The sequence below is a fragment of the Amphiprion ocellaris genome, chromosome 16 (assembly GCF_022539595.1).
Source record: "Amphiprion ocellaris isolate individual 3 ecotype Okinawa chromosome 16, ASM2253959v1, whole genome shotgun sequence".
NCBI classification, from domain to species: Eukaryota; Metazoa; Chordata; class Actinopteri; family Pomacentridae; genus Amphiprion; species Amphiprion ocellaris.
In genome coordinates, this window is record NC_072781.1 from 8858279 (window position 1) to 8884441 (window position 26163).

The window sequence follows — 26163 nt, forward strand, 5'->3', positions numbered from 1 at the left end:
TCTCTTAAGAGGGCACGACTATTTGTTTTCCAGAATTTCAAGCAATTTCAAAGCCTTTTAATTGTTTTGTAGGCATTTGCATACTGATATAATCGCAAAAATGAGATTGACAGGGCCCCAAAGCCTTGTTCTTGTTGAACTTATAAGATCTGCAGCAAGCCTACTTACTGCATGTTTTTATATTTGTTCTTCGCTTACTCTCCACACACTCTGTCAGGGTTGCAGATTAATGAATAAGGCAAAAAAACTGTCCTACACACTATGAGGATGAGATTGAATTTATCCTCCACCATGACCACCACCATAAAACTAGTTGTATTTTATTCTTTTATTCTCAAGCTGCTTGATTATTCATAATTTAATTATTTTTTCTTCTTAGTGAGGAGTATAAAGGGACCACATTAGCAATTTCATTTCACAGTGTTATGGTACATGATGGTAATCAAACTGAATGTTGAACGAGACACTCAAACCAATTTATACACTGTTGTAACGTTAATCAGATTATGCCTTATTTGAAACTGTGATATTAAGTCTATTAACTCATATTCACACATCTTTTTTGCCAGCTATTCTTTTTTTTCCTGCAAAAGCATAACTTGACAGTTGTGTTACTGTTAACCCATGTTATATTCCATTACATTTCCATTTCTTGTATTTGTTAAGTATAGTAATTTGTTCTACTTGTGAAGAATATGAGGCTCTAGGCCTGTCCATGATTGGACATCTGGTGCTAATGGGTGCTCATAGCTAGATTCAGAAAGCTTGGCTTGATTTACTGATTTGACAACCAGCTTCATGTGACCACAGTTGTTAGGTTTAGCCAAGTCAGCTTTTATCTGGCTTAACTAAACCTAACAACAGCTGGGTAACTGAGGGTTAAGTTGAACTTGCCTCATAGTATAGGCCTCTGGAGTCTTGTTGTCAGTGTGAAGTTGTCAGGCAACTAGACTTCACTATTTGACATGCTTATGTCATTTTTTGTACATAAATTACATAAAACATGTTACTTAGTTAACTTGAAAGGTGCAGGAGTGTGAATGTATGTAACATTAGACATCTAGCTATTTCTATTCAAGCTGTAATGCGAAGATGCTAATTGCTTCCTATTTGCTTCATGTTTAACTTGTGGTGATCTTTTCATCTCATTCTTGGCAAGAAAGGGAACTAGCATATTACCCAAAATATCAACCTGTTCTCTTAAACCAAGTGAGTGCTCACTTTGCAGCATTGGTTTGCTGCACCTTCAGACTGTACATGCATCTGTGCACAGCCGCTAACTAGTATCATACATGAAAACTCTCTACTGTGTGTTTTGTGAGCGATTACAAGATGAGTGATTGAAGTCAGCAATGAATTAGCAGCTCCTGTGTACTGGGAACAAGTTGGTACAGTTTATAAACGGCTTGAAAACAAACCAGCTTGGCCTTTCTTGGGTTTCACACGGCCATCAAACTGTCAGGTCCAGGATCAGGCGTCTACCCTTGAGTGTCTCCCCATCCCTTGCTGTGCCAGTAAATTCTCTAAAGAGCAAAGACTTCTTTACTGCAATCTTTTAGCGTTACACTGACAGCTATCACAGCCCGCCGCTTTCTCTCAACTTACATGCATGTAATAGCTGCTCTTGTAAATCTTTAAGATCTTTACGGCATGTTAATTAAACATTCAGGGATGATGCGACACTTATTTCGGGAACCAGTATAATTTTGGGTACGAACGTTCTTGATAAAAATCAAGGGGTTTGGAAACAGAGTAGAACATATTCCTCTGCACACAGCTTTTTCCTTCACCCTCATTTCAGCATGAATTCTTTGCAGCTCACAACAGTGATAACTCGCCCTGGTCTTGCTATTATCTCCCGAGCCCAGTTTCTCTCAGAAAGTTGCAGTGAAATTTGTGATCCTGTGTAATGAGAGCTGAGGGTGCTGCGAGAAATCACAGTCATAAAGGTAGGTGCTGTAGATTATATTGACAGCATAAACACATGCACATTGCACACATAGTCACATCACTCACAGCTCTGTTTCCAGTCTTCTGTTCAGCTGCATTCCTGTGGGCAAGATTTATAAAAGCGCCAGTGACAACACATCCTACTTGGCCTTTAAGACCCGCATAAGTGTTGCTGTGCTGAGGCCAGCTGGGTATTAATAGCTGGCATGGGGAAACATAAATTATTGCTCTCTTACCAAAAATGTCATTCAATCCCTACCTCTACTTGTCAGGCTTGTCCTCTTGAACTGCTCAGTAAATCAAACCATATGTTCTACCCAGGAAATAGTCCAAATCCACAGGCTCAGCAATTGCCAAATCAACTTATCAATCAAGCCCCATGCCTATCAATTTGAGGAGAGTAATTGTTTCTCTAAAGGGTCCTGTGTCCTCTATGCTGTCCTCTATTCTGTAACTGGCGTTCACTTTGTCCAGCAGTTTATTAAAGACACTTTGTGTCTGAGGCATTCATTAACTGCCACGTCCCATTGTCCAGCCTGTCAAAACACAAGTGTTAAAAAGAGATACTCTGGCCTATTTTGAGCCAGGATAACCTGAGGGTCAGTCAAAGAGGAGGGCAAAGTGTGAAGGAACGGACTGGCATTGTGTGAACATGCAATCACTATGCAATTAGCATGGCCTGAGCTGCAAATCACACAGCTGACGCGTCACTGATTGCAGTGGCCGTCCTGATGCACCAAACAGATGGAAGTTGGAGGCATGCTTAAGTTAAATCGGCCAGTTTATATATTTTTATGAAGCTGACCTATGATTAATATATGTATGGAAAAGAAGATAAACAGTGGGATATATTCATTGTAGCAGTTTGGAAACAGTCATAAAGCTACTTCTGTTAATATCACATTGGATTTGTTAAGATATTTTCTGACATGTTGTAGCAAAACGCTTGGATTTATTAACTTATTTTTTGGACTCTATTGCCTCTGTTGTATTATCAGCAATTTCCAAAACTAAAACACAGTTTTAGTGTTTAATATACCCATGTTTCAGGTTAAATAAACCCATGAAATCAGTACTCTGTAAAATACAAGCACATCAAAATAGTTAATATCTGGACCCCATGAGTTTCTGTTACCTCCAAACTGGTCTCCTTTAAAGGAGCCAGTGGTCCAGTGGAAATGAGAGGTCATTTTAAGTGCAGTTAGCACTGATCACACCCAGGGGGATTGTTTACCCAAATATGATTTAGTGATAAATGAACCCAAATTTGTCGTCATCCACCACTGCGTGTGTAAATCCTCTTGGCATCACCGGTGAAGCGGTCATGAGGATAGGAGCGGATTCCCTCGCTGGTGTGTGAACATCTGCTGGGCCATTTAGCCAGCTAATAGATCAGCCTGGAAACAGGGAGAGAGAACGAGAGAGAGACAGCGAGAGCAGAAGACGTGCAGGTGTTCCTGGTCAGAGCCAGAAGACATCAAACCAAAAGCCCAGGCCAAATCCACCAGAGCACAAGCTGAATGACTCACAGCCTCTCACAGATAATAAAACAAGCGTAAAGTTTGCTTAAGGTACAGGTGGGGGTGTTTTGCACCATACTCAAGAGAGACCCAGTACAGGGAGAAAGGTAATTGGGTGCATATGGGAGGAGGTAAATGAAAGAATTTTGAGATTATCTCTGTGGAATACCTAATGGGGACAGGACAGAAAAGGAAATTAAAAATTATTCGAAGCAGATGGACTGTTCTTTGAGTTTTTCAGGGAAATTTATTAGTGCCATGAAAGAAATGTGTCTGTTTATTTTTCGCTGCCATGAAATGAATGGCCTGCTGAGTTGCGCTTGTGTTAGTTTATGACTGCCTCGCCATTATTCATAATTTAGAATGCATTTGTTATCGATTCATGATTTACCGTGATTTATTGGTGCTTGTCAGTTTTCATTCAAAACTCCACCACTTTTATTTCAGCAGCGGGCCCCGAGTTTATGCAAAATATAAACAAAGTTGGGCGATATGCGGATACTGTTTCATTTGTACCTCATTACATAACAGCCTTGGCTGGATTCAAATGGTGCTTCACTGTAATTCATTTGTTCCTGTTATTTCCTGATTGCCAACAACAATAAAATGAAATGTTCTACAATGCAGTATCAGTCAAGAAACACTTTGTAATGGAAATGTTAGTGGGAACATGTCAAAATCCCTCCAAGTTCAGACGCTGTTTAAAGTTCAGTGTGGTCAGGTAGGAACACAATATTAACAATTGATCAGGAACAGCAGTTAAGGATTATGCCGGTCCCAAGAGGATTTGTTAGGAAGCTGTTCTTTTCCTATAGCAAGCATCATTAAATTTACGGACTCTGGACGTCTAGGAACATTAAGGTTAGCATCAATATTAGCCCCACATATGGTTCAAATTTGGAAGAAATATCTCAAGATTAAAAGTCTTATATAAGAGAGTCAACTCAATGTGTTATAGTTGTATACATTTAGTTGTAAATTTAGCCATACTTATAGGTTAACCTTTACTTTCCCCAACATGGCTGTTACAACAGGATTTTAATCATATTCACTGTCGCCACAATTTGTTCTATATGAAGAACAAACACTGTCATTGATACAAAGCAGCTGATTCCAGGCTCAACCAGCATCATCAATCATCAATCAATTGCACAGCCAGCAGTTTTATACTTTTAGTTTGAATCCAACTTGCGCTAGCTATTGCAAAGAAAAACAAACGCAGCACCAGTTTGAAATTGTTGATAAATGTCTGCCAAAGTATACCATCTCCAGAGAGGGAAAATAATATGGCATGTAATATGATACTTGCTCCACCTGTATACCAAGTTTTTTAATGTTGTTTCTGTGGGTCCATATATATTTTGCAGTTGTAGAATGAAAAATGATTTGTTAACTAATACACATTCTTCTTAGGACTAGAAAAGGTTATTGCAAAGCCAATTTTAAGAAACATAAATAATTCTATGTCCTTCACATTTGCTGCTAATTATATTTCTGTTTGCGGGTGTTAAAATCCCCAACACTACCATTGTGCTCTGCTTTTCGTGTCGAATTAGAACTCATCTAAGAACTATAAGGACTTTGCTTGATGAACAGCTGATGCACACATTAGTCTTGTTGTACCAGTTAGGATGGTAGAAGTAATGCTGTACTAGTTCAAGGTAGACAAGACCACCAAATTTCAGTCTGAAAGTCTAAGTAAGTGAAAACTAGGGATGTCCGATATTGGCTTTTTTGCCGATAGCCAATATGCCGATATTGTCCAACTCTCAATTTCTGATTCCGATATCAACTGATACCGATATATGTGGACATGGAAATGTTTCCACCCCACAGACATATTGTTAGTCAGGCACAGCAAGCTTGTTACTGCAGCCACACTTGTGTTTGCGCGCTTCACGACGCAGTTTGATGATATGATCATTTGTGCACCGGTAAATGCTGGCAAAATCCAGGCATTATTTTATCGGTTTTCATGATAAGCAAAAAAAAAAAAAAAAAACGATAACGATATTGACCGATATTGCATTTTTATGCCAATATCGACATCCCTAGTAAAAACCGTGTGTAGGAGCTTTTTAATATCCACTATAGCATAGTGAGTAACAAACAAAAAGGATTATATTTTAGCTAGTGTGATATGATTATAAAATGTTAAACCTTACACAAATCTCATGCATTCATAAGACAGAGGCTATTAAAAACAAAACAGATGATGTTGTTATCAGCTATTTATTTCTTTGTCTGTCAGTTGCAAAAATAACATCTGCAGATCTGCAGGTCTGAACTGCTGCTTCCTTTCAGTTTGGTGCTGCAGGTTTGCAAGTGAAAGACTGACCAGGCGACATTTTGCCTTGACAAGTGTCCTTGAAACTCAAGCATCTACATAAAATTCAGTCGTTGCTAAGTTCATTATTTACCCACTTACTATTCCTACTGTGTCATATCAAGCAGCTCACGTTGTAAAGAATGTGCAACCTCCTAAATGTGCTTTGAGTGAGTTAGATGCCAGTTTCTTGAGGTGCTCTGCATCTGAACCGAACTAAAAGACAAGCACTATACAGCCTCACTGTGAATACACTTGAACTTTTGTGTTGAGCTACTCGTTACTTCAATTTTAGATAACAAAGCTTATACCTAGAATTCGGGACAAGTGGTGAGCGAAAAACATTCTATACACCTTTGTTAGGACCAGATGTACTACTGGAGACCCTATGAGACCCTAAAAGACCTTTCATTTCTTCACAGATAAAAAATGCACACACATAAAAAAACACAAAAGACAGACAGAGATGTCTCAGCCTGAATCATTCGCCTCCTCTTCATGTGTGCCCCTCTGAGCTGCAGGCCAAGAAGGAAGATATGTTGTGAGAATTGTGAGAACAAAAACAATTCTCACCTTGAGATAAACAAGAGGCATCACCGAGGCCGGCTCCCTTCCTGCTGTGTTCAGTGAACAGTTCCATCCGAGACAACCAGGAATTCACCCAACAGTGGAGTTCACCCACTGTCAGTACAAATAAAAACCTAGATCCGATGAGTTCTGACAAAGAAGTGCACTCTGGGATTTGATTTCTGTGGGCACAGATGAGAAGCAGCACCAAGTTGGAATCAATGGAACAAATAATACAAAAATGAAAGAAGTAAAGAAATAATAAACTTGTTTGCATAGTTTAAGAAACAGCTTTGTTCTCTTGCAGCATCCAGGTATCGTTTTATTTGATAAAGCCCTAAATGTCACGCAGCCTAAAATAGCTGTGCTGGTAGGAGCAATTAATGTTTCACTTGAACTGAATTTTTATCAGAACAAAATTAATTTGGTTAAACGTAGGAGCAGATGCAGCCCAGCGGTTTGACTTGTATGATTATCTTTTCAGTAGGCAGAAGACACACCCTCACATCACTGGACTGCACTTGTTTCATCTGGATCTAAACTGAGCTGTACCTTTCAAGTCTCAGATTGACACAGCTGAGTGAAACAAACAAAACCCTTCCCGACATCTCAAAAGCCTCTCTGTATCTGTCTGAGGTTAGTGACGCTCCACCGGCTGACACATGGTGGAGGAAACAATTGCTTCATTAACAAGAAGCAAAATAGTTTCAAAAAGACCTCATTCGCTGCACTGTGAGAGAATTAATAGGTTTCACAGCGTTGACTGAACTGAAGTAAATTAAGTTCAACGCTGACAAAATCATCTGATGGTAGAGCTGCCTCTGTATTTTATAGGTACTTGGCATTGCTGATGAAAAGGGCAGAGACTGTTATGTGAAGACTGACCCCCATTTGGATGTAAAAATGATGAAAATTAGCTTAATTGAGGGTATAGTACTGGGAGGTGTCAAATTAAAAGGTATTAATCTGATTGAACAGATTTAAAAATGCGTTTTGACATTATTAGACCAACGCCTATTGTGAAACAATTATAATAATGCTGCATTAACAAAAATTAGTTATGAATACGAAGGCAGGAATGTAGACCATTAAATTCAAATTATTATGTGTATTTTTATTATGTAAAACCAAAGTGTTTGCACTATTTTCAGTAGTCATTGTGTTTGCATTCTGCATTCCCATGCAGTAACGAAACTGCATATAAACCCACACTGAATCTACTGGAAAAGATGCATACATGCATTGGAGGTCAAATGATTTTAATGTAAAAAAAGAAGGCAACATTTGAATCACAAGCATCAGTATCATCATTTCAGATGACATTCTTGACGATTTTCTTTAGTCTTTTTATTAAAACATCGTAACGCGATGAAAGCTCTCAACTCAGCTGTAAACAGGTCCACGACTTGCTATTCTTCTGTTGCACGTCTGAGAAAGCAGCTGCTCAAGGTGTGTTTGCTGCTTCCACTTGTCAGTACATGTCATTTCACACACACCTCTGGGATCTGTATTATTGAAAGGCACCTGCTGTTGCCACCAGTAACCACAGGCGATGACAAATGAACTAGGACTGAAACCTTAAAGCTGCTTTTCTTCATATTGCTTTATTTGATAACAGTGTAAAAGGTGTTGGCCATAGTGATGAGCAGAGAATTATCACCCAACTCTTTGGTGCATTTACACGTGTTTCAGCTTGCTGATTTTTTATTTTTTTTGGCCTCTTAATGACAGTGTTTTAGTTCAGGTTCATTGCCCTCATCAACGTGTTTACTCATAAGTGTTTCTAGCAAGAAGCTCAGACAAACCTACTATATACCACCAAACATACAGCAACTAGTTGGTGAACACAGCCAAATCTGTTCTTCAAGAGCCAACAGAGACCACAACAAAGCCAAAATGTGAGTGGACTGCAGTATTTTTGGCACTAAAAGTAAACTTGGTATGGTTTCAAATATGCCTCCATGAGGTTGAGATCAGAGCCCTTGGGGAGGCACAATTTCTGCTGCTGAACTCCTTGTTCTTCTTGTCACTGAAGATTAGTCTAGCTCACCAGATATAGACCTTCTGCATCTTTGAGTTCTCAGATATTCTCTGTGTGACGTAAAATGTATCATTTCCCAGTCTACAAAAGTCTGCACGGTCCTCCCTGCACAAGTCCATGTGCCGCCCAAAATTTGTGTCCAACAGAGGTTACACTAGGACAGTACACATGCTTGGCAGTAGTGTAGATGCACAGAATACACAAATATGTACTACTGTGCATATACAGAATGGAGTCCTTAAAGACAAGATAAGAAGTATATTACCAACAACTACTCATCCACAAGCAAGTATAATCAAGATGTAAGCCCCATGTGCATTTAATGCATCGCCCTCATTTCATTGTGCTATTTGCGTGTTACTGATTTCAAATTCCATTTCTCTATTGGAAACAATGACAACAACTAGATAACATCCTATATGCTTTTGTTGAAGATTTGGATCATGCACTTGGTTGTTTGCAGGGAATTAGACAAATTTAATAACTGTGCTCACTTCCTAGTTTGCAGATTTTCTACCCAAACAGTATCCCCCAACACTATTTTGCAGGGGCACCATCGCTTCATCCTGGGCTTTCCATTACTCAAGGCATTTGTGACTGGTTTAGAGTAATACAAAGAAGCCAGGATATCTTTTGTCACCTTTAGCAGAATGATAATGAGGCCAGACCATTCTGCAGCGCTGACAGCACTGTGGAGATTCGTCTGACTATGTGAGACTGCTAATGACAGTCTTCTTGGCTCTGGCTGTATGTTTTGGGTTGTTGTTTTATAGTACAGGAATATTTTGGGACCAATCCAATGCCTTCCTGGTGGTACAGAGTAATGGATACAAGTCTAAACATCTAAAAATCCTAAATATTTCTGTCAGTATTGTATATTTGATAGGTAGAAAGACACACCACTTCCAGTTAATAGCAATGTTGCTCCATGTCTGATAGAGTAAACAGGAAAACGTGTAACTTGGTCACAGTAAATACTTAGAGTTGATGATTTATCAGTGCTATAATGTAATATAGCAACTGAAACAACTTTCACATTGTTGTATTATTCCATAGGTCACGTGGTGATAATTTGAAACCTGTCATTAACATCTTGAAACTTGCAGCTGCCCAAACTTGAGCTAATAGATAATAGATTGAGCTAAGCAGATGTAAGAAAATGACATCCTACTAGGGGATATCAAGCATCAAATTGAGAGTTAAAGTTCCAACAGGAAGGTTGCAATTAGTTACAGTATGTGCCCCTCCACCCACCAACTCCAACTCAGGCACAGACACAAGCATTACTACCCAACCCTTCCACTACCCTATAATGCATGAGCGCCTTGCTTGAACTGAATTGGCGTGTCAGCAGGAGAGCAGGGCTTTGTCGTTGTAATGGATGCCAACATACTTAACCCCACCATTTTAGACATTAGCTTCCACCATTGGAACTCCTGAGAGGGCTGCTTCTGGAAACACTTTTCGTATGCAGTCAGTTTATAGCCGCTCCCTCTCAGTCCCGCGAATGCTTGGCAGGGAGGAAGATCTTATGATTATACCAGCTTTTGTTTTCATCCTCACCATGCCTGGATGGGTTTGGCTTCCAAAGAAGTTCAAGATGTGGCAGACAGACGGGGGAGATGGAGAGATAGAGTGAAGGTGAGAGAGAAAAGAAAGCCGCATAGAGAAACATGACTGAACTGAGGGTGCAGTGCAGTCAGGATGGAATCTGTCACTCAGCTTATTGCATGTTGATGACTCAGGGTAGTTTCAGCTGTAAGCAGCTCCTGATTTATGGACAGTCAGTGAACTCCTGCAGCCAGTGAGGTAGGGAGGAGAGGGAGATCACAGCCCCACAACCGCAACAGGGCCTCCTTTTTTTCAACAGAGCAGATAGAGTGAGAGAGAAGGACTGAGAGAGGGAGGCAGGGCCTGCATTTTTCCCCATGCCAGACTGCTTTGCACGGCAATTAGCTGTGTCCTCATTTAGTTTGCCCTGTCCCAAAGGGTAATGAAAGTCATACATCATCTTCAGGGCCTGCTAATTATCCAGCTCAGTTGCAGGTAAGCTTTGTAACCATGAGAAGGTCTTGTCGCCAAGATATTTATTGCTCTTCCAATAAGAGGGTAAAAAAATACTCTCTTGAAAGGTTGCCTCTACCGAGCTCCTCACATCCTTGACATACCTTTTTCGCAAATGTGCTAGTCAAAGGGGAAATGTCTCCATTCCACATAAATCATCTCTTCTGGTGCAGTAGTGCAAAATGCTCGACCGGAGCTGTGCGCAAGTGCTGGAAACCGGAGAACATAAACATTTTGGGGGTGAGCTTGTCTGTGTTGATTTACATGTGGATGGCTAATGAAGGAAACACCAGTGAAATACTCTGCTCAGTTACACTATACCTGGAGGACTGCTCCTGCTGTTTCAGTACCTATTACTGAGAAACATGTATGTTTGGGTTGGGTTGCTCCGGCCCTGAAATGCATTGCAGTTTTCTTGTCACACTAAATATACTTATTTGGATAACAAACTTAAGAACTTGCAGGTAGTCTTCATTCCATGGTAATAAAGACAAAGTACTGTACATGCATTTGAATTAGAATGAGGTATTAATCCATTTTTTTTACAGTTGTGTTTATTTGATTTAATCTCAACAGTTCTGTTTCATTTGCCAAAAACTTTTTTAGTTCCTCTATACTATACAATATTCTAAAGTCTCAAAATGTAGCATTATTTGTGTACATAAGAGCTGCTACAACTGAGAAAGACAGGCAGTGCGCAGTGAGTACAACGTGAAGGAAAAGTGAGCAGATCATAGAATATTCACTGCCATCCCGGCTAAGATGACACCATAAATCCACCGTGATGTCCTGACATGTTTGGATGTTTTGACCTACATTTGCTGTCACTTACATACACCGATAGGGAATCTGTCTCGGTCTACTGATTGTGGCCCTCATTCCTTTCTGCCTTGCCGCTGTCGTCTTCACCCCGCCGTCCTATCCGCTTTGAGCTTGGCCGCCAGTGCAGTCTGGGTATTGGAGTCTGGAGAGCGCGAGGTGAGAGCTGGAAGGCAGAGAGGAGACTTATTGTCAAGGTTATGCCTCGGAAGATGATTGATGCCAGGCTGGGCTTTCCTGTCAGCCTGTCAGGAGGCAGGAATGTTTAATGTTCTCATTATTGGTTACGCTGTTGTGTATATTTCTCTGTCAGCGCCGCCGAGCCATCTGAACTGCCAAAGCACTTCAAAGGCCTGCAGGTCATTTATCTTCCCCTGACGCTCCCAATGCTCAGCCTCAGCTGAGTGCCAGTGATTTGTTATGACTTGAGAGCTGGCTGACAGACAGGTCCTCTGTAAGGAGGGAGAAAAAAGGAATCCTTTTTGTCACACTGTGAAAACATCAATGTTCCCGTAATGGGCTACAACTGTCAGTGGAGGCCAGCACCTGACAGTTGTGTGGCCTCACTAATTTGCAGTCCTGGTGACTCGCACTCTTCCCAGTTTAGATTTGGTTGTGGTGTCACATACAAACAGGCTGCCATCTGTTGTTCACCGCTGCTGGAGAGGGCGGAGGAGAAGAGGGGAAGGCTATGCTAATTGAAGACTCCTCGTCATTTCATATTAATCATCAAGCCTACATATTCTTTTCTTTTGAAGTCAGGGCAGAGGAATGAGGAAAGAAATAACTGTCTTGTACGAAGACAGGGAAGAAGATGTGGCTCAGGAACACTGTCCAGAGCAAGGGTGAAAAAAAAAAACACAAAACAAAACAGCAAATAGAAGGCAGAGAATAAGAGATAGAAGAGGGAGGAGGGAGGTCTTCCAGGGGGGGTGAGAGGAGGCTAGAGGAGAGGAAAAGGAAGAGGTGAGGAAAGAGGAGGGGCATGGGTGGAGAGAGAGAGAGGGAAGAGAGGAAAATCAGATCTTTGTTTCCTTTCCCAGGCCATGACATGATTAATCGTTTTCTTCTGATCTAATTTTGGAACATGAAAAACAGCACATTTGTCTTGAAGAAAAATGATGTGCCGCACAGGGAAGATGGAAATTTCAAGCCCTGAAAAAGATTAAAGTGAAATTCCACTCCTTAGACCTAATCATGAGTTGTAGATTATACTGTCGTCTTAACCAGATGGTGGGTTTGATTCCCCAGACCCTTCCTCATATTAATGAATGCTAGACTGTTATATTTGACTTTGGTAAGTGAAATGTCTATCAGGCCTAATGGACTGCCAGCCAAACTAACACACGCTGCACCTCTTTCTGCTCTTCCTGCATTTTTCATGCCTTAGACTGGTGCTCTATGTAGAACATTGTGTTTCTCTTTCCCATTTCTCACAGTGTTGTCGCCCGCCCTGCCTGCTAAATATTTTCACACAGAGGGTGGAGAACAAGAACAAACTTGTGTCCACAGCTAATTTCCTCCCATAGGTTAGGGCCATAACTCTGGACTTACAAGCGTCACCTGGGGCAAGCAGGGACGGGAACTCAATAGCAATGTGATTAAGCTTCCAGTCAATATGACTGCATACACGGCAGTATGTTAACCAACCTAATTATGAGAGGGGTGATAAAAGGAGAGGAGTGGGTGGCCGGGCATTTCATCCTAGCACACATATGGTTACCCTGTGGCACTGTCCTTTCCCTACCAGAGAACCTCATGCACATATGTGCACGTACACACACACACACACACACACACACACACACACACACACACACACACACACACACACACACACACACACACACACACACTAACCCTCCAGTATTTCATTTTGAGGATAGCCCTTGCTGCAGACAAATTGGGTTGCGCAATTAGTTGTAGCAAACTATCCACTAGAAACCATGCTATTGTCTCCAGCGTTAGTTTTGTTGAGGAGAAATGGCTACATCTGTTGCATAACTTCTTGTGATGATATTTTATTCCTATCAGAGCAGGATGATGACATTGCACAGTACAGTATTTATTAAGTAACACTGATACTAATTTCATTTATTTATTTTTTTTGTGGAACTCTCTAAGCTCAACTGCAAAACAACTGACATCAGCTTTTTATAATGTTGCCATCCATTATTCTTCTGCTCCATCTGTTTACCTTCTGGGAATAGTCCCACCTCATGAAAATACAGAGACAATACTTTTGTGGGTTGTTTGGGCTGCTAGTGAAATGCTTGGAGGCCCCCCCCTTTTTTTAAAGCTAACTCTGCTTGCATTTTCTTTCATAAGGTAAATCCAGTGTAATGCCGTCCACTTTCTGGCTCGGCTTTAGCTGTCCTGTCTGCTTCTGGACAGCCTGAACTGTAAAATCTGGTAGCTGATGAACTCTCGTGGCAGGCTGCCACTCTCCTTGTTCGCTAATGTAGGGAAATGCAAATGTTTGGAGGAAAATCTATGAACAGGGAAAAGACCAGGGTGAGCGAAAGGAGGGAGGCAGAACAAAACTTTATTCATGAATATGCCAGGCGCAGACTCAAAACAACAGCCCCCTGAAAGTTGGACGCCATGGCGAACCGCGAACATGAACGTAGGGAGACAGGGAGAGCACAATGCCAATATGTCACACGCTAAATAGTTTTAAATTAGAGCCTGTATATGCCTGTTGGAGACTACATTCATCATACTCAATGTTGGTCTGTTTCTTGCAACCCTGGCAGTAAGAGCTTCCACATGCCAGTGTCGGCGCTGGGGAGAAACAGAATCGGGTTATCAGCAGAAGTTTACTTGTCTTTAATCAGGCTGTAGCTAATTACCAGGCTTCCACACAGTGTGGCCATAAGTCATTAATCATGCGGGGCGTCTGGGAGCTCTCAGCTTTGTCCTGGACCACTGCAGCAGACAGGAGCTCCCTTTTCCATGATGGAGCTCTTTCCCTCTCTCTCTCCCACCCTCAGAGCTGCGATGCCTCTAGCGGCAACGGCGTCGCCCATTAGGGTGTAAATTACAGGCTTCATCGTAGATACCCAAACAAAGACCGTCTGTTGTACTTCCAGTTTCCTCTTTCCAGCAGCCTTTTCCCTGCTCCTCTTACAAAAGATGACTTCAGAATTACTTAAACGCGACCCACGCATGTACGCACGCCAAAATGTGTCGTGTTAGTCTGCGCTTACATTATCAATCAATAAATCAGCGCTAGAGGATGATGTCAGTGTTTTAGTGGCGAGCTCGCTTGCTAGTTAGCTTGACTGACATTAGGTTCAATCAAAAGTTGCCTTGGAGAAAAGTGCTCCGGTAATATTTCTCAATGAAAATGGAGGTGAGAAATAAAATTGTCATTTAGCCTGACCAGGTGATTTATCATTCTGTCCATGCTGCAACGCTCTCACTCACCAGTGACTAAATGGGCCAGGGCTGTTTTCAAATTATAACACTGAAGTCTCCACAAGGATCCATCCACAGCATTCTGAAGGCACCATTTTTAATCTGTCGTCCATATGGCTAAAAGGATGGTCTACGTGACCGTCAGAGATAGATTATTCTGTTGAAATGTTTCTAATGGTGACATCCAAGCAGCCACCACCATGTGTAAAATAACAGGACAACAAGAAGGAGACCAAGGAAATGGACGCTGAAAGAGAGAGCGAGCAGGGAGGATGTCTTCTTCCATCACTCTGATCCCTCGGACAGCTCCATTCACCATACTCCATCACTCTTTGACAGGGGATATTTCCTGTGACCCAAGTTCGTTTCCGTGTTGCTAAAATTCCATGTTCAAATATACACATACAAGCATCATTTCAAAGAAAAAAACCTTTGAAAGGAGCTGGCATCTGCAAAGTGAAGCTTTCAACTGCTTTTCATGCAGCTGCATGGCAAACTCCCATGGCTGGCTGAACAACTCCAATGACCAGGTTAAACAAAATATCCCTTTGTCTACACTGGAGGTCAACCTGTTTCCCATCATCAATAACACACACATGCGACGCACAAAATATCTGGAGTTAAATGATTTTTTAAAAATTTTTTTCAGATTTGGATGTACAAACATTTGTCAGGAAATATGAATGGTTGCCATTTACTCCTTACTCTTCAGCTATTTGCTCACAAGGTTGTGAAGAAAGACAGTGCGTCATGTAAAAGTAAAAGACTGGCATCAAATGAAAGATTGTTTAAAGTCAGAACTGCCAAAGCTTTATGTCCATCATTTATCTTATCAGTAGATCAAATTCACTTCATGGCAGAGTCATAAAAATGTATGAGAATGTAAATGGCTGCGTGACCCATTCATCTTGTTTAAAGTGGCAAATGTAACATGCTTCTCATCCTGGGTGATAAACTCATACTTCACTCTTTTATGAAGGATTCATTGTTGATGGTGAAACATCCTGAATTTCATTAAGGCAGCAGGTAGAGAGGCTCTGCTAAGGAACTCCTGCTGCAGTACAGTATCAGTAAATCACTTGAGCTGTCTAATGCTCAGAATAAACCAGAATGCATTTTTTTTTGCAACAAAGTCCAATCTGACCTCAACATTTTCTCCTGCCATTTTGTTGAAGCTATTTATCCAAAAGTCAAGCAGAATGCTTGCTTGTTTTTCTTTTTTCTTTTTAAAAATCCACTTCACCTTTTAAAAATAAGATAGTATGTGACATTTTCACTTCATGCGCATTCTTTGATGTTGTGTCCTGAAAATAACATCAATCATTCTCATTTCCTTGCAAGTAGAAAAAGTCCATGTGAGTGACTTCCATTTGCCTTCCACAGCCTGAAAAGTTGTATTTCAAAAAACCTCAGTGGACAAAAAAAAAATGCAATCATGCCACTAAAACTCAATATTTCTGCTGGACACAGTGAGTGGTGAGTGAATCAAAGGGCAGGTTTTTCCTTCACACCAAACCCACCCACATACTGTACACACACACACATGCACACACACACACACACATTCAAAGTGTGACATATACACAAATACACACATGCTCCTATACAGAAACATACACACATTAGTCGACAGGGCAGTACACTGAGGTGGTTTATGCTTCTTGTCAGTTGGAGGGCGTGATGAAGTAATGATTAATATGGGGGATGTTTGGAAATGTAAATCTCCGCTGCAGCACAAATAAACCAGGGGGGTTTCTGGGGATGATTAAATGGACATTTCACAGTTGATTGAGCATGCAAAAAGTCATCCATTTCCCCCCTAACTCTGTAAACAGCAACGGCTGCCCCCTTTCCTGTGAAGTATATGATGGTCGTTGTGGTTTTATATGCACACACAGGCCATTGAAGACGAATGAGTGGCTCAATTTATATAACCACTGGGATCTCCTGATTAGGTAATTTATATGGAGGACAGGTTTATAACTGCTAACTCACCGTCATGTCCCGCAACAATTATTCCCGAAATCCAGCTGTAAAAGCAGACAGTAAATTCTGCATTTTTCTTTCGCTGTCACCGGGGCCCATAACCGGAGATCTGATTTTCAATCAATCTTTTTTTATGAATGAAGGGCAATTACATCAAGAGAGAGAGACTTTCCAAATTGATCTGAGTAGTGAAGACTGGCGTGTATAGTGTCTATCCAAGGTTGCCCTCAGTGGCCTTGGCGAATCTAAAAAGCTTCCAATTTACAGAATGTGCCCCACATATGAGTAAATGGAGTGTCGTCTCTTAAAGGGGCAGAAACTCATCTACTAAGGGTACAAACCCCATTAATTTTCTGTATGACATATCAGAAATATCCAAAGATTCAACAGCAGTAAAGCAAATCAAGATAGAATTTCCATCAGCCGTTGTGTAAACTCCTGCTACCTCAGTTTGCATATAACCATACATCACAACTGTAGCCTACAACACTGATCACAAAGTCAAATATAATCAGTGACAGTTTACATGACTGTCAGGTAGTTTATTTTGCTGTTGGCCCAGTGACATAGACTCTGGAGAGCTTTACTGTCATTGTCTCCAGCGAGGAACATGCATTTGCATCTACAATCAGGCGCCATCAAGGAAAAGAGTCATCAGGAGTTATAAAAATAACAACATAGACGTACAAACTACACAGTATCGAATTTAACAAGAAACAGAGCCGGTAATTAAAAAGAGGCAGTACCAATCAGATACAAATACAGGTGCTGTGATAGTGAGTGAGCAATGAAATATAAATGTGGTGATAAAAAGAGATATGAACATGTGGAATACATGCAGTTGGCAGAGAATAACAGCAGTCAAAATTTACAGAGTGAAAAAGTTATCCATGACATTTTTCCTCTTGTGGTTGAAGGGAAAACTGGTTTGGGCATTTGACTGTAAGTAAACAATGAAGTAAGTTGTCTAGGTCTTAGAGATATAGTGGTGTTTGCCTGAGGCACAAAGCAAGACTTTCTGGATTTAGAATTTAATGTTTTTGGCGAGGCAGAAAAAAGTTCAGAAACAAGCTAGTCAGGCTTTTCAGTAGACCAACAAATCATTAATAATGTTTCCAAAAGCTATTGTATGCTGTTCTGTAGGCTGTTTTTTTGATGTGTTGTGGATGTGGACAACATAACAACACTGCAAAATAACTACAACTCAAATCAAATTGTGATATTATAATGCTATTTGATATTATTTAATATAAATGGTTGAATGTCTGTTAAGACATTTCTAATCGTTTGCACAAAGTGTACAGTTTCAAACATAGCTTATCATCTGTGCCAAAATAAATCAATACAATAAGGTCATAAAAACACAAAATAACTATGAGTTGTAACACTTCCAAGCTACTTTCTGGTTTACTCTATGAAGGTGCCAGCTTAAAAATAGAAAAAACCCTGCATAAGTTGCATTAAAACTTTAAAAGTTTACCGCTGTGGTCCAGCATTCCTAGAAAATTGGTTTCGACATCTCTCTCAGTATATGTTGGTTTGTTCTGGACAGCATCTGGTGAGAAGTGGATGTGTGCTATTAACAAGTCCTCTGGTTGGGGTCCCACCCCAGCATGGCTGCTTGTAAATGGCACTCTCTTATGGAGACAAATCACCCACTGGTTAGGTTTCAATGAAAGGGGATACAGTTAGAGTACATAAATATAGCCGTAGGAAGCACCACTAACCATGTGATACTCAAACGATAGACTTTTTGTGGCCAAGAGCCAGGTTTCACTCCAAAGAGACTCAGCTACCAGAGCAGCTAAAAGCTCACAGTATACAGTGTGTATGGAAATTAAATCTGTAGCAGAGCCCCGGCTCAGATAGTTTTCAACAAGCACATTTAGCAGAGCAGATGAGATGGATGAACCATTAAATGGCACACAGAAAAATACAGAGGACAACTGTGTGTTGGCTCTGCTATGTGGAGAAAAAGGCTTCGGCGTTCTTCGGGATTTTAATGTGCATTTCAGCCAAAATAGAGTCAAAGAGCTGTGGAGAGGAACTAAGAGTTAATCAAGAAAAACGGCACAAAAAACATATATCACTGTTGGATGCTTATTAAAACCTGACAGCCAGAACTGTGTGTGTGTGTGTGTGTGTGTGTGTGTGTGTGTGTGTGTGTGTGTGTGTGTGTGTGTGTGTGGCAAGTGTGAATGTGCAAAACTGTATGTGTAGATTTAATATTTAGGAGAGCAACAGCAAAGAAAAAAGAGTGCCAGGAGGTTGCAGCTCTTTTGCCATATGTCTGCACAATGAGATATTAAGAAACAACTGGTATCTCAGTTTAATTTTATTTTACATGCACAATTACTGTTGATATTAATGCTAAAAAGCTTGTAGCCTCATTCGTGCACAAGCAACAGAGATCCATATACGATTAAATGCACGGTGGAGGGACGTGAAGCTCATTATTAATTGAAAGCAGTTTATTTAATGTCTTCATAGCATAAGAAGATGCATACAATCCAGACAGAAGGATGCGTGATATGTTCTCCTTGACAGACAGTGGAGCACTTTACCATGAGACACTGTACCGCACAGCTCATGGATCAAATTAGCAATTACAACTTTGAAGTTCACGAGATTTAAGGAAGAAGAAAGAAGAAAACATTTTGCATCTCCCATGGCTGACTTCCCCATCATCTTCATGTGTGTTCACAGCTGTCACATTGATTCTCTTTCTTTTTGCCAGGAACAAGGGGATATTGTTCGTTCGTTCCAGAGTGAAAGCATGCAGGCACTCAACCTGTCGAAACCATGCTGGGCTGTGCTGAGCTCTGAACTGGAAAATGCTGGCTGCCTCCCTGCAGTTTTGGACTGTCTAAAGCAGTGGTTCTCAAACATTTTCATGTCACAGAATTCCAGAGAGACACACATTAGACCAACGACTAAAACTCCATCCCCTTTGCTCCCAAAAGGCTAAGGGGTATGAGCGCTGTGCTTCTGTTGTCACTCTGACACACTCTGTACATGAGATAATTGCTTAAAAAACAGTAAATTTAAACTTTATTAAACCCCCAAAATCTGTATAACTTACTGTTAAACAAACCACTGGTCTAACAGTAGATGAAATTAATGCTACTAGCAAATGAACAAGTGTACTCTCATGAAAAGAATGGGCGGCTCAGCTCTTGTCAGGGAGAATAATCAACAGGTGCTCTACAGTAAACACTCGGATGATTAATCGCTCGCGTATCAAGTCTCTATTTTCCAACAGAATATTTTCTGATTGAACGAACTGCCAGTGACATTAAACATTAACAGAGAATAATATGTAAAAGAACAATGCCTTTTGATTGTCGGCATCCATGCAGTGAAGTTTAAATGACATAGCAATGAATAATGCTCTCCGGCTTTGTTTGCACACCAATAGCCGGGCCTTCTACAACGGTGCTTTTATTTGAACTGGCATTTAGACCAGCAAACACAAACATTTGCCAAAAAACTGAGCCATTCATATTTCATAATAGGGCTCGCATTAAGAACACAGAGGGTAAATCACACATCAAAATTTTAGAACAGATCTATTTTTTATTTGCACTGCATCGGATCACTCGCGTTACCCGTGGCGCTCGGCACTGAGGTCTATTCACGAACGCATACAAAGCACACAACACATTCAGCTGCACCTCGGCTGCTGCTGGTTATGCAGTGTTTCCCGACACCCTGTTTGGAGTGAAGTACCGAGCAGCTTATTAATCAGTGCTGAGAGGTCTCCCATCCATCCAAGCATATGGCTGCTTGCCTGTGGAACATTTTAAAGGCAAACAGGTCTATACAACAACCATTAAAAGCACAGAGAGCCATATCCCTGTAAATTATTTAGCTGGGAGAGCGTAGTAAATCAGTGTGAGTGTCATATACTGAACATGGCACGTGCAGGAGTGAAAAATGCATACAGAGCGACTATTCACACTTGGCGCTGAGCATGGCATTTAAAACCCCATGTCGTCCACCATCTCTCCACAGCCCTGTCAACTTCAGTCACAACTAATTCACTGAAGTTGATTCTGAATGATCCATTTTGGGAATTTGTACAATTGCTCTCTGCTGAGTATTGAGCTTATGTACACCGAAAGCGGTAGCTTATGCTACGTTTCAAATCAATGCTTTTCTGCATTGTTATTTCAAAGAATGAGGCAAGCAGAAAACCTCTCCAGTGTATCGTAAATGGAAACTACACTCGGCTTGAAACATATGATGAATAGAATACTGACTTGAAGCGTTTTGTGGCATTAATGGTCATCCGAGGAAAGCTTTTGCTGAAATTTGTGCTTTCAGAGTGCTAGTTTTTGTACTAAACATTTTGTAGTTTAGCCATAATCAGTTTTCCTTCACACAACTGTTCAAATATTCCATTTGTAATATTTGAGGCAAGAGTTATTCCTGAACGTCAGTGCTTGAGATCTGGCTTGTCGACAGGCTTCACTGTGACTGACACACTCATCAAAATGAGAATCCTTCTTGCCTGGGGGAACTGTGATACCTGTCAAATGGTGGATATCTTTTAATGTTCCTGTCTCAAATGCATGTCAGAGCAAATGCCAAGTCATAACATCAGTTATTACCTGGATGTTCAACGCCTGATTCCTCTTATTTACCTAAGGTTTCAAAAGATCCCTTCACTTGTCTTTCCGGCTTTCTTTGTGGTGGGAATCATCCCGGTGACAGTTTTTCTATCTTCAAATTTTCAGTAGATTTCATCTGTTTATTTTTTGATTGACTCCTCGGCTGTGTGGCATGTGTGCATGTGTGCGTCTCTTCTTATAATATTTAAAGCCTTGAAGGTTGATAACTTGCATTTGCCAGCTTCCAGGTTAAAAAAAAATTAACTGTTACAGACTTTCATATCAGGAACACTACGCAGCCTCCTGTGTGTTTGAGCTTATTCACGCACTGACTGTCTATAGGGGGTGCAGTTCAGCATTTGACTGTCACAACTCTTTGCCTTTTAAAGTCTGAGGGATGTTGGTCACCAGATGTTATTTTACAGTTAAATATAAATAATTAGAAATAATGCAAAGGAGTAATTCCAACAAACTTGCTCCCATTAAAGTGTTACTATACATCTGTGGAAAACACAGGTGACATCTCAAAGGCAGATGCTGGACCACCTGTCAGACTGAATATCTACTTGAATAGCAACATGAAATGAAGATAAACAGCATAGTTCTTCACAGGACATCGTACATTTGGACAGATGTAATGGCCCCTTTTACAAAGAGATGTTCCTCAGGTGGCATTTTAAGGACGAAATCAGCATCTACTTACAACAGGAGATTGTTAACTGGAACTCAGACTAAATTAAAGCATGACTTATTGCTATTTTACAGTATAATTCTCTTTCTTTTTGCTATTTTTTGTAAATGTAATCAACTAAAAATGTGCAGCAGTCATATTGTTTAATGTTTTTCCCTTTCCTTATCACATATTTTTCCTATAATGGTATTATCTGCAAGGTAATATAAAAGATCCTTCCTTTAGCTTTTTACACAATCCTATTTTAAAGAAGCAACCTGTTTCTGAAGAAAAACTAACAAATTTGCTTGTTCAGCATATGGCCACCCATAATATTACTACACCTACTGCAGGGTGGAAGACAACAACTAAAAAAAAGGGGGAAAAAACCAATGGACTGCAGGTGATTTGAGGTTCAGTTTCACAGTTAACACTAAAATGCATTAAAGCAATAAAAGTGATGCGAGACCCCATATTTCCTGGGGCCATGTTGCTGCATGTCTGGCCAAATTTGTCTCCCAGTCAGGCCCATTAGTCTACTGCGCTCCCTTCTTAATACGCTCCGCTCCCCCAAATGCCTCAGATCAATGTGTGATACATCGCAGCATCATCACTTACTGCATGTGGATGAGTTGAGAAATGTCCCCCTTTTTCCTCTTATTTCCTTGGAGAAGTCTCTATTGAAAGTCATATGGGCACCGAGCAGGGAGAAATAGTTTGGTTTGAGCTTGGTGGTACAGAGGGGAGCTGGGGATTGTTGGGTCTGCTGACATGAATGAATTGCTGGAGTAATGTGGAAGCTGGTAATAGTTGAATAGTTTACATCAACATGATAAACATAGCTCTCATAAATCACATAAGTGTTATATATTGCCTTTTTTTCTTTGCACTTGGCTCCAACCAGGAAATTCTAGAGGATATCGTAGTGGAGTGTACACTTCCTTTTTTTTCCCCATACTGTAAGTCCTGGGTCTTCAGTGTTCTTTAAATTGGATAATGGTCCTATGGAGTATCACCATTACACAAATAACTATTAATGCCCCCTTATTGTTCTTTGCAGGTTTGTGAGTGATTATGTTCGAAGAAAGCTGCTGAGGTTGGGAAATCCTGCTCAATGGTGCAGTGGAGACAAAAGATAACCACACTGGTGACCATTCCCTTATTTAAGTAAGTAGTAGCCACCAGTTTGCACAGAACTTGGTTACAAATTCCACCTTTTGTATCCAGAGTGGAATATGTGCAAATGTCTCAGGGTAATCACACACTGATTTGATCTTGGCTTGGCTGAGAGAGTGGTTTTAGCCAACTAGCAAATATGCTAACTAAATGAAGTGACTTAGTTTGTCATTTAATAGTGATAATATAACTTTACTCAACAAAAATGTTTTAGGGTAACATCAAAAACACCTGAATTCCATTTATTTGACCTCAATCCAGAGTCTTGGCAATTTGTATGCTGGCTTGCTGGGACACTTGATATAAATGTTAAAAGAAATAATTTTTACTTGTGCTGAAACCGTCCACCATACGAGAGGTTTGTAGGTTTTGCACACGGGTGTTAATTATACAATTAAAAGGTATAATATGTAGCATTTCCACATGAAATAATTTAGAAATTACAAGACCAATGTTGTATATTTTGCTTACTTGCATTATTCCAAATGTTTTCAACAATGTTCAGACCCAGAGAAATCATCCATCCATTATGGAGGCAGGGGACACTATGGACAGGTCGCCAGTCTATCACAGGGCTACATATAGAGACAAACAAGCACACTCACATTCACACCTACGGTGCTTTGTTAGAAAGCCAAAGGAATCCGGTATTTTATAAAACATTAATATGAGGCAAAGTTAGCCGCTCCACTCCAGTGGCCTGAGGTCACCACTGCCGGAAATGTGATGAAGTTTTGTAATGTAACTTTTGGTTGTATCCACTTTCCTTCAACCGACTCGGTGTACGCCCACTTCAGTTTGTTAGCTTCTTTGAAAAATTCCTCTGAGAGTGTACTTGAGCTTGTTGCATCCCGCCAATAGTTTTCATGTGTAGGCAGATCAAACAATGGCGACACATATGGAGCAAGATTTTCCGCTAAAGAAAAAGGTCATAAAGCCAAGTCGTCACACTTTTCCTCAAAGCCGACACATACAGTAACTGCACAGAAATAGGTTTTACTGAGGCTACTGTTGGTTGGTGTAAATGCTATCTCACCCGCTGCTATGATGGAGTTCTCCCTGGAAAAGAAAAGTCCACCAAAATAATCCTCAATATATGGCAAATTGCACTTTAGAGTATCTTATATTTGAAATGATCAGCAAATACAACTTGGTTTTCTTTGTCCTCAAGCTAACTAATATATGCAAAAAGTTAGATATTTTAGCAAGGGCTGCTCATAGACAAGTAAAATCAACAAATTCCTTGATTCACAGTCACTCCTCTCACATCTTATTTCCACACATCAGTGTTGTTTTTTTTTTTTTACATTAATTAATCAATTTGAAATGGTTTATGATTTGCTACATGCGTTTTCTTTCATTGCATGTTGTATTTTGCATTATTGATATATTTTAATACAGATTTATTTGCCATGTTTGCAAGTGCAATACCTCTTTGGGATTATATTTTACTAAATAATTAATTATACTGCATGACATTACATTTTTATACATCTTGTCTGACAGGTAGCAACATTTTAAAATGTATAATAGTTTTTATTCAGTTCCATTGTATTTTTATTTTTTTAAATTTTTGCCATTATTTTGAAATTAATATTCAAACAGAGAAGGAAGTAAGGGTGTTTGCACTGTACTGTACATCTATACATTTATTTTCATAATCCAGTATCAAGCATGGATATGCATATAACCATTCCATTGGTAAGTCATCTGGTCAGCTGATCACACTGCAAAAGGTGCCTAAACAGTTTACAGCAGAGGTGGCAATGGTACAGAGACATATAATTACCAGAAAACACCAAAATGATTCCTTCAAAATTACAAGTCAAGGACTTAGTTTTGGGCATTTCTATTACAAGCCGGGAGTTGTTGCGCTGGATGATCCAGTATAAGCATGCGCAGTAAATCATAAAGTAGGCCCAAGATAAACAGCGCCGCTTTGATTTACATACAGTAATCAACTGTGACATTATAAATGCTGTTTATTCCAGTTGTCTAAGTCGCGGACATTCCCTGGAAGAAATACCAAATGGAAGCGTATTGACTAATCATTATATCTTCATCCAATACAGCATAAGACTAAGATTTATGCAGTTAGTACGCATGTGAGTCACGGTAATTGGTGGCCCATGGAAATGACATCATGTACTCACTGTCATATAGGACCATGAGGGTTTGCTCATAGAAGGGCGAGAACAGCAGAAGACAGCAATTATGCGGTACAGTGAAACCTCAACCTGTCAAAAAAAAAAAAACTTGGAAAGCAAATGCCTTTATCTCAAATTAAGATGGAGGACTCGGTCTTTGATAGTCCACTGGGTAGCTACACATAAAGACATAAGCTGTCTTATGATGTATCCACACAGCTTCAAACAATTAGAATAACCTTGCGATTGTGCACCGTAACGCCCTAAAGACACGGTGCTTAGGCGCCGCTGATTTCAAATGAAGGCAAAGAGCCCTTTGGAGTCGAGCCCATCCCTGACATTTTCTCTGCTTTTTACATTTATCAGTGACAGACAACAACCTCATCAGCTCCCATACTACTCCAACATACTCCATTAAGGTGCCGGGAATAAGGGTGCATTTCCATAAAATATTCTTTGTCAGAATCACAAAATGGGCAAATTATCTGAACACTAAAACACCCCAGCGCTCTGCAGAGCCCAAAGCGGACAGAAATGACCTCAATTAGGCTGTCTAAGCACAAGAAAGTGTCTCACTGGTTAGAGATCTGAGTGGCACAGATAGATCAACACTGCCACTTCTCTCACATCACCTGGATGAGCACTTTGCATTTGTAAATCAATGAGAAGGGTAACCACATGTAGAAGAGCTGGGAGGGATTCCTGTCTGCCTTGGCACAGATTTTGAGAACCAAATTACCTCTATTACGGCGCTCAGTTGGGGACTGCATTCTAGGATCAGTCTGTCAGAAAGGGGTGCTTTAGTGTTGATGGATAGGACACGTGACCAATGACAATGTTGATTTTCTTCTATTTTTTATTAGA

General features: G+C 40.4%; 1 long non-coding RNA gene across 1 annotated transcript in view; it reads right to left on the reverse strand.

The window, feature by feature from the left end:
* LOC118471017 (uncharacterized) overlaps positions 1–2100 on the reverse strand; it is a 31529-nt gene extending 29429 nt beyond the window's left edge. The window contains exon 1 of the long non-coding RNA XR_004848230.2: positions 2017–2100. This is a non-coding gene — a long non-coding RNA (uncharacterized LOC118471017). The remainder of the gene's footprint in view (positions 1–2016) is intronic.
* Between the last annotated feature and the right edge of the window lie 24063 nt (positions 2101–26163).